Source organism: Artibeus jamaicensis, unplaced genomic scaffold (genome assembly GCF_021234435.1).
Source record: "Artibeus jamaicensis isolate MK-2021 breed Jamaican fruit bat unplaced genomic scaffold, CSHL_Jam_final scaffold_754, whole genome shotgun sequence".
NCBI lineage: Eukaryota > Metazoa > Chordata > Mammalia > Chiroptera > Phyllostomidae > Artibeus > Artibeus jamaicensis.
The window spans coordinates 622,351-636,684 of record NW_026522054.1 but is presented as its reverse complement, the minus strand read 5'-3'; the positions used below and the strand labels follow the sequence as shown (position 1 = coordinate 636,684).

The following is a 14,334-nucleotide window of genomic DNA, read 5'->3' as shown; positions in this document are numbered from 1 at the left end:
AGACTAATACAAATTAAAAATAAATAATTTCTTTTAAAAGGAAGCCTCTCCTTAGAATTCAAAGCCAACTAATAAAGTGGAAGAAAGGAATAATGGATGCTTCAACCATGGAGTGAGAGTCTGATGAGAATCGAGATATTTACAGTTTCAAAGTATCTCCCCACAAATTACATTTTAATTGCAAAGGAAAACCCGTCATTTTACAGTGGAGAAACCGGGTGGACATAATTTAACCAAGTAAAAAAAATCAGTACTGTCTGTACAAACTGGTCTCACGGGCACGACCCACCGAGAAGGACCCTGCCCCATGGCTTTCCTCCCAAAACTACAGAAACTCAATTGAATTGCAACAAACTAATCATTAGACAAACAACCTAATAATTAGACAAATGCAAATCGAGGACTCTTCACCTAAGTAACTGACCTCTACTCTTCCAAACATGTTAAGGTCAGAAAGGAAAAGAAAGGCTGAAGAACGGTTCCAGATTAAAGGGAGATAATCGGGCAGGAAAGTTAAGTGGAATGTGTGATCTTGGACTGGATACTGGCCTGAGAAAAAATAGCTACAAAAGATCCTATTGAGACAACAGACAAATCTATACAGATATGGACTAGAAAACAGTATTATATCAAAGCTGAATTCCCAGGTCTTGATAAGGGAACTGTATTTTATTTTAAAGGAATGTCCTTCTTAGGAAGTAGATACTGAAGTGTTTAGGGGTAAAATGGGTACAATATTGGCAGCTGATTCTCAAATGGTTCAGAAAACCATTATGCTTACATAGAAACACTTAAAACTTAGCAAGCAGCTGATAAATTTCAGTAAACCATATATATATATATGGAATTCCCTTGCACTGATTTTGTAACTCTTCTTTAAGTTGGAAACGACATCAATATTTAAAAGTTGTAAACAAACACAACAGAATAACTCATCCCTTTATAAATGGAGTCACTCAGTGAATAGTTAAGAGTTTACTCTTTATAAACTCACAGGGACAAAGAGCAGTGGAACTCAGATCCCTACCCTTGGGGACACCCCAGTCTTGTTCTATTATTCATATGACAAGAACTTCGATGAACATAAAAACATATTGTCCATCCCCTTCAACATTCTGACTGTGGTAAGCGATTATCAAAGGCGGTCTAGGTGCAGGAAATAGCTGCTTTCTAGGGCACCAAGTTCAAAGACTTGGGGGCAAATCTCCCGAACACCCTCCTTTTCCCTCAGTCCCCTATCACATGCCCACCCTCCACTGCACTGTGTCTATCATCGAGCTCGTATCTATCTTTCCGGGCCCCAACATGAAGCCTAGTGACGTCAGTGTGCAAAGGCTCGCTTATCCCGGTTGCTGGAATTTCAGGCACATTATCACTGGCTTCTCATGGGAAAAAAGGCAAAGGCTGCCTTTATGTTCTGAAAAAGAAAATTAAAAACAGTCAGCAGCCATACCTGGATTGCTCACGAGCGGCAGCAAAGCAGCCTGGAACTATTAGTTTCATGTGGGCCGGAATGAATCTCGGTGGAGGGGGTTTGGGCTGCCGCTCTGCTATTTGCTGCGAATTTTGAAAATTAAACCCTGACCCACTGAAAGGAGAATGTGCCTCTGCGGATCACAGGCACGTGTGGTCGGCTGCAGCCCAGGGTTTCCATGTGAGATCTAATAAAAGACTGTGCATGTCAGAATAAAGTTTTCCGTTCTTCCCTCGGAACTCAATAAAAAAAATAAATGACGGTGAGAGGGCTCGAAATAGTCACATCTCGGAGCTGCCAAGCTAAATAATTTAATATCTCTTTGAACAGAAAAGTCTTAGGCCCCCAGGACATATTTTTCAAAATATTAAATGTCCGGTTAGTTCAGACCCCTTGCAAGCAGCTGCATTCTTTTTCTGAAACTGGAGAAGACGGTTTGCCTCTCCTATAATTGGAGAAAAATTCCAGTCCCATTAGGTAGGAGGCCTCCAAATCACATACCTTTATAGCTGAAAAATGAAGGGACTCTTAAACAGTGTGCAAACTTTGAAATAGTGAAAATATCTCCCAGAGGTGGGCAGAAGCATTCATTCTGAAATAAAATGGAGGAAGCATTTCACACCACAAAGCGAAGGCAGTCGTCTCTTTAAATGTTCCTTCAACAGGTAGGAAAGCACTTAGCAACCAAATTAACTGCCCACGTCAGAAAGCCCTGGTATAATGAAGACTTCAGTCCCTGACTGAGGAAGGAGGGTGACAGAGACCTGTCTGCTGGTGCACAGTAACGATTTCTACGTGCTAATCCTGTAAAGGTTAGGCCTCATTATTAGCTAAAATATGTTGCTTTCTAAGTAGCTCAGTGTGTTGGCTACTTGCATACATATTCTTCTTAATGAGGATAATGCAGTTTTCCACTGGATTGGAAGACCGAAAAATGAAGGGAAGACCGAACTGTGTAACTTTCAGGGCGTTTGAATATCAGCTGCTTCAACCTGCTGTTGCTCACGGGTCTGCCGTAACTCTGAGTGGCCCTCAAGAGCTGCCGCTCTTTTCCCTACGTTCCTTTCCAAGTAAGTGCGAGAACGGCGGAGCAAGAACGGGAGAAGCAGAAAAGAACAGGGGGGCCGGGGGAGGCGGTCACTTGTCCTCCAGGTTGGTACCCACTCAGTGTCGCTCTGGAATGTTTTATGGCACAGCAGCAAGAATTCGTTTGCTGTTTCCAAGCTCTCTATTTCACTCTGTGTCCAGTAGTAGCAGCTCCTTAGTTCAGGGAAAAGGGGGTGGGCAGAGAGCCCCCTCCTTTGAAAAATCCACACCCACAGCAGACCTGAGGGCTCTCCAAGGGGCCCCTGAAGCTCCCTGTCCCTAGACAAGTGTGAAAGGGGTTCAGGACAAACGAGGCACCAGAATCGCTCTAGCTCCAGAGAAGCCCTCCCATCTCTGTTCCCCCAAACCCTGCTCATCGCATGCAGCTAGGTGTCCCCACTTATCTCCTTAACCCTCAGGTTTCCAAGCAGTCTTCTGGGTAGACATAATACTAACCGAACGCAACAAAACAAAATAGCAACGCAATAAAAGCAAAGCAGGGTGCTTCTCCAAGCAGCTAAAAGCCAGCCACGGAGGCCCTCCTTTTCATCGCCGGAATAATGCAGGGGGCGGCCCGCATGGGGCGAGTCCAAACTGTGCCCCTTAGAGAGCGGAGTTCGGGGACAGCTCTGAGACAGGGCCCGACCAGGGCATCCACTTCTCCTTGTCGAGTCAGGGGAGCGCAGGGTCACGAGAAGCAGAGTTCGTCCAGCTGCCGTCCCCCCTCTGGGCCATGGCTGTGCGGGTGTCTCCTGCACGGTGACAGCATAGGCTCGTTTGCAGCGCACAGGTCGCCGGTCAGAGCACACGCATCCTGGGATGGCTGGAGCTGCTGCTTCTGCGAACAGCCACGAGTCAGGGCCATTGCCGACTTCATCATTAAAACCCAGAAACCGGATTAATCAAGACTCAGCGGAGGGCTCTGTTTTTCCACCAGATCCCTGCAGATGGCATTCCAAAGGACAATTGACTCCCCCTCAGTCCTATCCATTTCTGTGCTGCACCGGCCCCTATTTGGATGTGAACACATGCAATACATGCATGCATATGTGTGTATAGACATTTATGTGTGGATATGTGTATGTTTTTCTCAAGGGCAAGGACCTTACGTGACATGTTCACTCTGGCACTCCGAGTCTAGCATGTGCTAGGCACTGTCTTTACATTTGATCAATATGTATGCAGCACTGTGTTAGTTAAGCTCCTCACACTAAGTAAACCAGGATTGGTTACCAGTATTTATTTCTCTACATGTCGCTTTTACACACAGAGCTGGAGAGACAAACACTGACGTCCTGTTCCACTTATGGATGCATTCATTGGTTGGTTCTTGTATGTGCCCTGACGAGGGATCAAACCCTCAACCTTGGAGAATCAGGGGCGACACTCTAACTAACGGAGCTACCTGCCCAGGATTGATTATCAGTATTTTTTTAAGTGTTGTGTGGGGAGTAAGAGGTTCGTGTTCGTTATTTTGGTTTGATTACTTCCCAGTGGAACCAGGCCCTTGAAAATGGAGTTTTATTTTTGAGGTCAGAATTATCAGTGCCGAGATGAAAAAGTGCTCTGTTCAAAGGAATGTTTTTCTGCTCTAAACTTTTGCACACGATAAGATGTGCAAAGAATGTGAGGCTTGGGGATCTTCTTTTCCTAGAGGAGTTTTAAATTTTTCAGGTTGTCATGATGATTCATGTGAATGACGATTTTAGTTAAGAACTTGAACTCTTTGGCCAAGTAGAAAAAATATATACCAAAATCTTACATTACTATTTTGTTATCACTGACATGCCTGCCTTACTCAAAGGCTGAAAAGAAACCCAAGATGCTGTCAATCTGGAATTTTTTTCCTAATGAATTTATAACTCATTCCAAACACAGTGTTTTTTCCCTCAACAATTGGTCTCTAAAATATTGAATGCTTTGTTTCCAAGTTGGCTTGGGTGTATCACGCAGAATGGAAAAGAAATTAAAATGAGAAATATCTGCTTTGTTTTAAATTGAGCTGGTCATTCGTCATGAGCATTTGAAACAGGGGAAAGAGCTGTGGAGCGCGTGATGCCGTTTTTCTGAAACCACTCGGGTTCTGGAAGGAAAAGCTGCTGCACGCGAATGTTGAAGCACATCACGGTAACGTAGCAGGCAAGGAGTTTCCTGGGAATCACAGCTCGAGTGCTCCCTGGCTGGAGACAGTGAGTGGTGAACACCTTCCCGTGTATAGAGAGGTCCCCTAAAACCAACTGGCGAAGGGGCCCAACAAGCCATTTGGGGCCAGGGGGAGGAGATGGTCCCATTCCATTGACTAATGGTTCTTGACCTTGGAGAATGCATGACATCCTGTGAAACTGGGTAAAGAACCATGGAAGCTTTGGTTCAAAAAAAATACGTCGTCATAAAACTTAGTGGACAATTTCAGGGGTTGGTCAGGCTTCTGAGGGGCGTCAGAGACCTCGGGTTAAGGGGCCCTGAGGCAGGGATACAGGCCTGGGAAGGGAAGAGGAGAGCTGCTCACAGAGCCTGGCCAACAAAGTGAGAGGAGTCGGAAATGTCAAAGGATAAAAACCTGGGGCAGAGTGGGAGAAAAGAGACTTAGAAGAGAAGGCGTGGACGAGGGAGCCGGCGAAATAAAAAGAGTGGGGCGATCAGAAACTAAAGAAGAAAGGGGAAAAGAATAAGAGCAAGCAGAGGAGTAAAGAAAGACGAGGGAAAGTGCCTAAGGGGCAAACAAGTGCCCTTGACTGCCAGCATTTACTAAGTGTTGCTCGTGCACCAATGATATGCTAAGCGTTTTCCCTGTACTTACCTAAAGTTTATACCTCTTAATGCATAAGGCCTATCGTACACATGTCACAGCTTAAGGAACTGAGACACAGAAAGACAAAGTCCACTGTTCCCCTGACCAGGAAGTGACAAACCTAGGATTTAAACAGATTCCTGCTGCTTGTCCCCAAAGCCAGACACTGTCTTTGTAGCAAAGCCAACCTGGCTTTCTGACTCAGGGGTGGCGGCTGGAGACCTCTCATGTCCGAACTGCCTCCTGAAGACAATTTTCTAAGAATGAATGTGCCCCCAGAATGCATGGTCTTTCTTCCCAGACATTGCACCAGAATCTAAATTATTCCGTGGAACCTGAAGTGGCCATGATCGCCTTTCGAGCTTTATTGAGATACAGTGGACACACGACATTGCGTGTTATGGTTTTCATTCCGACAGAAATGGCGCTTTTCTGTATGTTTTCAATTTCTGGAAATTCCACAGTTCCCCGTGCCCAAATATTTCATGTGCTTTAAAAGAGTATCAGAATGTACTAGAAATACGGCCTGTGACGGTCCTCTGAAGCCAGCGAGGACGACACACTGAGGGACTTCGCTGCACAGCTTCCCAGAACGATCTGCCCGTCGGGCTGGCTGCCAGCTAGCTGTCTCATTTTTGCTATTCTCAACAATACTGTTTTGTTAAAGCTGCCTTCCCAAATCAGGAAGAGTTTTTAGCTACATTGATCCTGAACGGTTTATGTTTTACAGATTTGGTCCACTGCAGCTCGGTATGGCTTTGATTTAGAAGGCGGCTTTGGTATGACTACCAGGTTTACAAGTGACTTCATTCTTCTCCCAGGTTCAGTAATTGGTATTTCTCACGTGGCTGCCAAGTAAAAGACAGAACGCAGCCTTCAAAGCCGGGGTGCCCCTGACAATGTGTTTCTCTTTTATAGGTGAACAGTTAAAATCATCTTGCCACAGGTGTGGAACAGAATATAGAAAACAGGTTCCTGCATTTTAAAGTGCATTAAATTGAGCTTATAAAAACACAAATCAATTACATGATTTTAGGCGCAGAACTAGAGGAAGCATCCAGAGAAAACAATACTATTAGGATGGGGTATTGAAAGTAGCATCATTGGTTCATTTGCAGTCCATACGCACCCCTATCCAGGCTTACACGCGGAACACGTAGAGTTAACATCTTTCCAAGCAGAAAAGATACAAAAGAAGCATCCCCAAAATGTGACCTCTTGCCTTCTCTGTGATTGGTATCCTACAAGGCTTCAAGGGTAGGGGGTGGAGAGACAAGTAAGTCCTCGGAAATATAGTTCATAGGAAGTCAGCATAAAAACAGTATTTAAATATTCTTATCATCCCATCCATATGTTCAGGAAAATGTCTCAGTGAGTGTGTGCAGTTCTGGTGTAAGTATTTCCACATCAGTCGAAGACAACTGAAAACATTGGGACATATGATATGTAGGTGTTTTTCATACTGTTTGTACTTATTTCTCTATATGTTTCCCCCATTAGACGTGAGCTGTACTAGTGCTCAAGGTCAATACTGTGACTCGTTCTAAGCTCAGTGCTGGGCACACCGAGGTGCTCAATAAATACTTGTTCAGTGAAATAAGGCAAACGCTCTACCTATAAAGATGCTGTCATGAGGACACCTATAATTCTAAATAACTGAAAGTCGTCTACTCTTGGTTGTGTTTCTTAATTTACCTACACATAAAGAGTATCGGTTCTTGCCATTCTATAAGCATAGTGTGAAAATTAGGAGGTCTAAATTTTTATGGAAAGGAAAAGATGCCAGGACTTCTTACTATACTTTTTACCGGCTTTTTTTTTTTTTTGGTCTGCAGTTTACTCTCTCCTGTTTTTGAACTGGACTTCTTTTTAGCTAATTTAACAATGGCTGATATGTGGACATACTGCCTCCCCTACACTGGAGGGCTAGCACGCATCATTGTGGGCATTTCTCACTGAACGCTAACCACCCCCTGTGGGTTAACAGGACACTGCCCCACTGACAGGCAGGCAATGAAAGACACAAACAGGTAAAGGGAACCTAAGAACGTGGGAGCAGAACAATGAAAAACAAGACCCAGAGGAGACAGCACGTCAAGGCAGCGGTGAAAAGATGGATTAGTCGATATTAACACTGGAATAACTGGTAATCCAGTTGGAAAAAGACACTATAATTAGATCCTCAAATAACCCCATGAAAATCTCAGATGAATTAAAAAATTACAATGTCAAAAATAAGACAAAAGACAAAAAGTACTCCAAAACTATTTTCATGAACTTAGTTTGTGACATAAAAGCCAGAAATAATTTTTTAAAAGATATTGACAATGCTGGCTAGTCTCAAGTTCAAAATTCTAGATGGCACCTTCCTCCCTTCAGGGTTTTTTTTTTTCCCATCCAATGGAGCAGTTCCGGCCACCTGCATCAGGAGGACCTTCCTCCCTCGTCCTTCCCTTGCATCCTCTTTCCTTTCCCCTGGGCTGGGCTGGGGCTGCTGGGGACAGGGGCGTCAGCATATCCTGGAGCACAAATCTGGTCAATTGTAGCCTGAAGATTTGATTGTTACATGCAAGGTAATGGAGCAAATAAGTAAATATATTGAGGTTAATGAGAAACAGATCTCCTCACATGGAAAGGGAGAAGTTTAGGGGGGAAACCCTTATGATACTGGCTTACAATTAAAGGTATAAAGTTATAGTCATTTATACAGATAGATACAGAAATACATACAGATATGTATGATATAGAGATATATACATATCATACAGACATATATATCTACACATGTATATCTGTACATAGCACCCAGAGCTATATTTCCTTCTGCTATAATTCTATGTATCTTTATTCACATATCCATAAAGACATAGGTAAACCTATCTATACAGAATAGATGTGTATTGTGCATACTCACATACACCTTTATACACAATTTTGCAGCTCTGTCCACTGACCTAAAAGCAATGAGCACACCTGGCCTCTAAGTCTTTGGTTCTAAACATCATTCTCCACTAAGAAGAGGCAAAGCCCAATACCGTTACGCTGAACAGCAAGGACGGGGGGCGAGGTGGGCTGTACTTGGGATAATTTGAGCATCAAAATAAATAAGGATAGTACAATCTTACTTACATCAAAAGCATGATATGAGATGTCTGCAGATCTAGATGAAGAATGAAAGAATATCCTTATTAGTAGTTATGTTATGATGCGAACAGGAGAGAAATGTGGTGGAAACCATTTTGATGGCATCATTTATTTTTTTAAAAGAACATCATTCAAAAGCAAACTAAAAGGACAGCTAGATCAGGAGTGGAAACATAGAAATGAAGATCTCAAGGAGGGTTAGCAACAGGGGAGTGGGAGGAGGAGAAGGGGGGAGAAGGTACAGAAAATAAATAGCATAGACAGTAGATAGAAAATAGATGGGGGGGTTAGAATAGTATGGGAAATATAGAATCTAAAGAACTTGAGACACATGGACATAAACTAAAGGGGGGGTAATGGTGGGGATGGGGGTAGGGTAGAGGGGAATGAAGGGGGGAACAGAACTGTAACAGCATAATCAATAAAAAAATTTAAAAAAAAAAAGAACATCATTCTTTACGTAGCAAATATATAGTAGCTTCATTACAAAACCATGATATTGCTAAGCTGTAACAATCCCATCATGGAGACTATATAATAACATAGAAAACTGGTTACAGTAGTTTAAATTTTTTTTAGTGCTCTCACCAAGAATCTGGCTATGCACAAACATGTGTGCATGGGGACAAGGACCAAGTGTCCTGCTGTCACCTAAGTCAACAGTGTGACAGAGCTCTTCCCCATCCATCACAAATCTCTCGCCCTGTCCTGCAGGGCTGGTCACAGGCCACACTCTCTCCTGGAACCATAAGCCTTAGCCTCGTCCCTACTCCCAGACCAATTCCTTCTGCCTCTAAAAAGCCACTGAATCGGGCCGCTTTGCTGCTCTCTCCAGACACGTGACGGCTGTCCTAGCTCTGGCCACTATGGACTCGCCGCCTGTCTCTTAACTCTCGGGTCACGGCCTCTGCACTGTTGCCAGAGTCGGCTCCCAGCACAAACATCGTCAGTGGGCTGCGACTGACTTCACACACGCACAAACCAGACTCCGTACGCACAGAAATCAACTCGGAATGGGTTACAGATGTAAAGGTGAAAGCGAAAAACTAAAATTGCAGAAAGAAAATCTGGAAGGGAATCTTTAAGACCTTAGGCTGGGCAAAGATTTCTTAGACAAAATACAAAAAGCACAGGTCATGTAAAAATGATTGATAAACTAAACACCGAAATAAAAACGGACGCCCTCCAAAACCACCATCGAGAAAAGGAGACGGGTCTGCTGGCCAGGGGGCTCGGATGGTGGGAGTGTTGTCCCGGGTTCAATTCCCAGTCAGGGCACATACCTGGGTCACAGGTTTGTTCCCCAGCACATACAAGAGGCAACCACATGATGTATCTCTCCCGTGTTGATGTTTCTCTGTCTCTAAGATCAATAAACATATTCTCGGGTGAGGAGTGAAAAGAAGAAAGAAAATGGAAAGGCAAGCCACAGACTGGAGAAAGTATTCACAATACATACACCCACCAAAGGACGTGTAACCAGAACATATAAAGAACTCTTCAAACTCAACAACTGTTGGGAACCACCCTGCCTGGTTTCAGAAGCTGTAATCCCTCCATGGCTAAGGCTGAGTGAGCGACCTTCAGACCATAAGCCACTAAGGATACAAAGCATATCTCCCTGGCAGGGGCGCTGCTTCTGCTCCTTTTACTTCATCCATAACTGGCCCCCAATGCCTGATCGGTTAGCCAATGACGAGTTAGATTCCCCAATGGGGGAACGACCTAAGACAGGCATGATCATGGGGAGGCCCCTGGGAAGGACTTGGGGGGCTATAGCAAAATGGGGTGATGCACTCTCACCCCTCGGCTTTGACAAAGCCTGAGTCCTCATTCTATCTGCGAGAAGTCTCTGAATCTCTTGGCTGCCTTACTTCCCCTGTCTGACTTAAGCCCGAAACAATGACATAGGGCGGTACAGCCCTGTGCTGGAAGGGGCAGGGCTCCCTGAGTGATCAGGCCTAAGAAAGAATATGTAAAATCCCGTGAAACCTGCTTTGCTAAGAATGCTCTCAATTAAATGATAAGGGTCTGAGCAGGAAATGAGTTTGTTTCCCAAAGTTTTGAAGCCCTTTAGCTAACACACCCTGACTCAGAATAAGCCCTCTTAGTTCTTTGTATGCTATCTATTGTTTGATCCTTACTGCCTGACAATGACTAATGAACTTTACCTGTATTCCTGTGCTAACGGAACCCAATAAAAGCCTGTCTGGGAAAGGGTCAGGGCGCTCCCCCCTTGAGGGAGTGGCCATGCCATCCCCTTTTCTTCCACAGGACTTGGCAGTCCGTGTGAATGTCTTGTTTCTCATCCATAACGCCACGGACACTGCAGACCAGTGTCTGTGTCAGCAACAAGAAGACCACCCAATTTAAAGTGGGCAAAAGACCTGAACAGGCATTCCACAACTGAGGCTGTATTTATGGAAACTAAGCGCATGAAGAGACAAGGCTGCACATCCACCGGGGTGGCTGAAATTAAACAGACCAGCCGCCCCGAGTGTTGGGAGGATGTGGGGGACACCTGGAACTTTCACGCACTGCTGGTGGGAATGTGGAACTGTACAGCTCTGAGCGCTGCTCACCAGTCTCTTGTGAAGTGGGAAGTAAACTCACTCTGTGATTCCACAAGTCTACTCCTGAGTATTAACCCACGAGCCCCGAAGGCCTACTACCACACAAAGACTTGCACAAGAATGTTCATAGGCACTTTATTTGTAATAACCACAAAAGCCAGGAGCGACCCAGAGGTCCAACAGAAAGTGGGTGAGTGTGTTCCAGTCTGTGCACCCAGTGGGGCACAACTCGGTAGTGGAAAGGAGCGAACCACTTGTGCATGCAACGCGGACGGATCTCGGAACATGATTGCCCAGCAGCAGAAGCTGCACACAAAAGAGGACTCACCACGTGTTGCCACTCGCATGAAATTCAAGAACAGGTCCAACTTCTGCAGGGTGGCAGAGGCTGATCAGTGGTTGTCTGGGGCTGTAAGGGGGAGGGGGACCTGCGGGGGACGGGGAACTTTGAAGGTGACAGAAATGGTCTGTGTTTTGAATGTGCTGCTGTTTACGTGGCTGCAGAGAGAGAGAGATGTGCGAGACACCTAAAACTATGCCCTTAAAATGGGCACATTTTATTATACACAAATTATACCTCAACAAAGTTGATTTTACAAGAAAATAAAATTGAGAGATTCAAAGATGTTACCTCAACGCTGGCTACAGAGGTCACTCAATGTTTCTGTCACTTCCCCAAGCACTGCCAGGCTTTTCTGAATAAAGGTATCTGGCCTTGTGCAAAATTCTGTCTGGCAGAATTAACTGCAGAGGCATCTCGAAATCTCCTTTGGAGCAGTCACCCTGCTTCAGCACCCCCAAAATTGTCTTTCAGTTTTTTAAACAAGATTGGTCAATAATTTCATTGCAGTACATTTCATAAAACCCAAGAATGGAAACAACGTAGTGTGCATAACAAACTGTAAAATAAAATAAATGCGCGCACAACACGTAGGCTTGTGTTTGCATAACACCTGTGGCTGGTGTCAGCTGGTGCCTCCCAGGAGGCGCTGGGGCGGAAGGGGGGAGGCGGACACTCTGTACGCCCTTTGAACTGTGTACCACCTGCACACAGTACCTGTTCTAAGAAGTTATGCAGAACAGATATAAGCTGCTACCCACGGAACAGGGTGACGCATGTCATAATCAGAAAACGAACTCGGAGATGACGTCCTTATAGTTGTACAGATTCTAGCTCTGCTGCTGGAAATGGACTCTGTCCTCAAACTCTCCTATCGTAATCCTTGCTACTCAAACTCCACCATCATAGAAATGACGTCTTGATTTTATTAGGCATCGGGTAGCATTGTTTACGTCACTGAAAATGCTTTCCAAACAAATCTACCCCCTTCTATCTTTCTGCAGTTTGACTGTAGAAATCCATGTCGAGTGGCTCATGCATTCCAAACACTATATCCCAACACACACTTTCAACCCAAAAGTAATATATCACAGAAGAGGGAACAAGTAAAGAGTAATAAGCCTTCGAAATAGTGTTACAATAGAATTGTCATTAAACTACCCAGCGGAGGTCTGGATAAAGCCAAAACATGCAAAATAAATCAATTCACAGTCATAATGAAAATAATTCAAAATAACCTAAACATATTGTGAACTAGAAACTCACAAAAAGCTGTGTAAGAATTGTTTGTTGTGCTAAAGTGAGTAACACTGCAAGTGTGTATAGTTCAAAAACACACGTGGAAAACAGAACTAATAGGCGTGTAATTTTTTTAAGTCTTTCATCTTGTATTGAAAATTTATACAAATTAAAACAACCTTGAATGAAACATACACTGAGATTCGAAAAAATAAAAAAGTTCGGGCCAGTAATAGTGCCTATGGTTCAATGTCAAACATACATATAAACCATTAGGTGGTATTTACTATCAGTCTAGTCGCTGTCTTCCATTTCCTTTTTGCTTTAGGACGACAAATGAGGTGCAGAATCCATTCTAAATGCACATGCATTAATAATACTTAACTGTGCCTTGCTTCTGCATTTACCAGAGTTTGAGCATTCTGTGGGGAAAAGAAATAATCTTTTTCAAATTCTTTTGCCCAGCCAAAAAAATAAGCAGCCAGGATCTTATGTACAGATTTTATCTTTTAAATCATTAGATTGCAGAAAATAATTTTTATACTTTAATAGATAAACGATAATTAGCCATTTTCTTGAATTGTCTGGTCAAAAAAAGGTAGCATCCCGTTTTGTATCATGTCAATCAGCTATAAACCCTAAATACAGAGACGAATTTCTGTCATCCAGGTATTTCCGTCCTTTTTTATACTCAAAACACCTTGTTCCTGCCCTACAATTAAAATAGGGCGAGTGTTATACCCACTGGGGTGTTATCCTAAACCCTCCCATAATATCTTAAAATACTCACTTAGAGATGCAATGATCAATACAAATTGATACAAATGCAATTCTTTCATTCTGGTTGTTTTTTTTCTTTTTTTGCCTCCTGGCGCAGTGCCACGTAACGTATTTTTTTGCATTCTGAAAAACCTCAATGTCTTGCTTTTAGAAACAGCTTTGAAAACTGGCTCGTGGCCTATTTGCAATTGATACTGTAGCTTAAGTACCTTTCCAGCAAAGTTAGACTAACTTCAAAATATCAACCATTAAAATGTTTTTGTTTCGGTTACAACACTAATGAGCACCAAATGTTCGAATTTGTTTTAACAACCTAATACATCAAGGATTTTCTTAAAAGGAAAGGCTGGATCAACTATCCATTATATAACGAAAGGTAGATTAGTCAGTCCCAATATAGATAATACTTGAAAGATTTAATATACTTAAGGGTAGAATCAAGCATTAAAAAAGTTAAATTCAGAAAGCCTGCTCAATTAGCCGTTATATTTTTTTCCCTATAAAAATACCAAACCCCTGGTTTCTAAGCGGCACTTGAAAGCCTGGTTCCCGTCGTTCCTTGTATAAGCCACTTAACCTTCACCTTGCTTTTGCCACCCCAATAAAATGGGCGCTACCACTAAGCTTTTTGATATTTTCTTCTGGCACGAAGGAATATAAAGTGTTACAGGAAGTAAAAACTAGAGGAAATCTCAACACAGAACCACTGATATGGCAAGATTTTAGGGAACACACGTGTACGTGCTATTTCAAACACACAAAAACAAAGGGTAGAAAATGGGCTATTCCGTGTACATTCTGGGATGAACCCTTAGCATGTAAAAAAGCGGCTTTCAGGATGACACAGTTCCATGGGTGTCTTTCTTAGCCCCAACGCGACACGCCCTGAGGGTGTGACATACTGGTG

At 43.4% G+C, this 14,334-nt stretch overlaps 1 protein-coding gene across 6 annotated transcripts in view; it reads right to left on the bottom strand.

The window, feature by feature from the left end:
- The window catches only part of DISP1 (dispatched RND transporter family member 1), a 170,687-nt gene that overhangs the window by 97,989 nt on the left and 58,364 nt on the right, over nucleotides 1–14,334 (bottom strand). Inside the window, exon 1 of one of the 6 annotated variants that reach the window (XM_053659566.1) lies at nucleotides 1,454–1,761. The exons of the other annotated variants lie outside the window; for them this stretch is intronic. The gene's annotated coding sequence lies outside the window, so the exon portion shown is untranslated. Of the gene's footprint in view, nucleotides 1–1,453; nucleotides 1,762–14,334 lie in introns of those variants that run through there. 6 annotated transcript variants of the gene reach the window in all.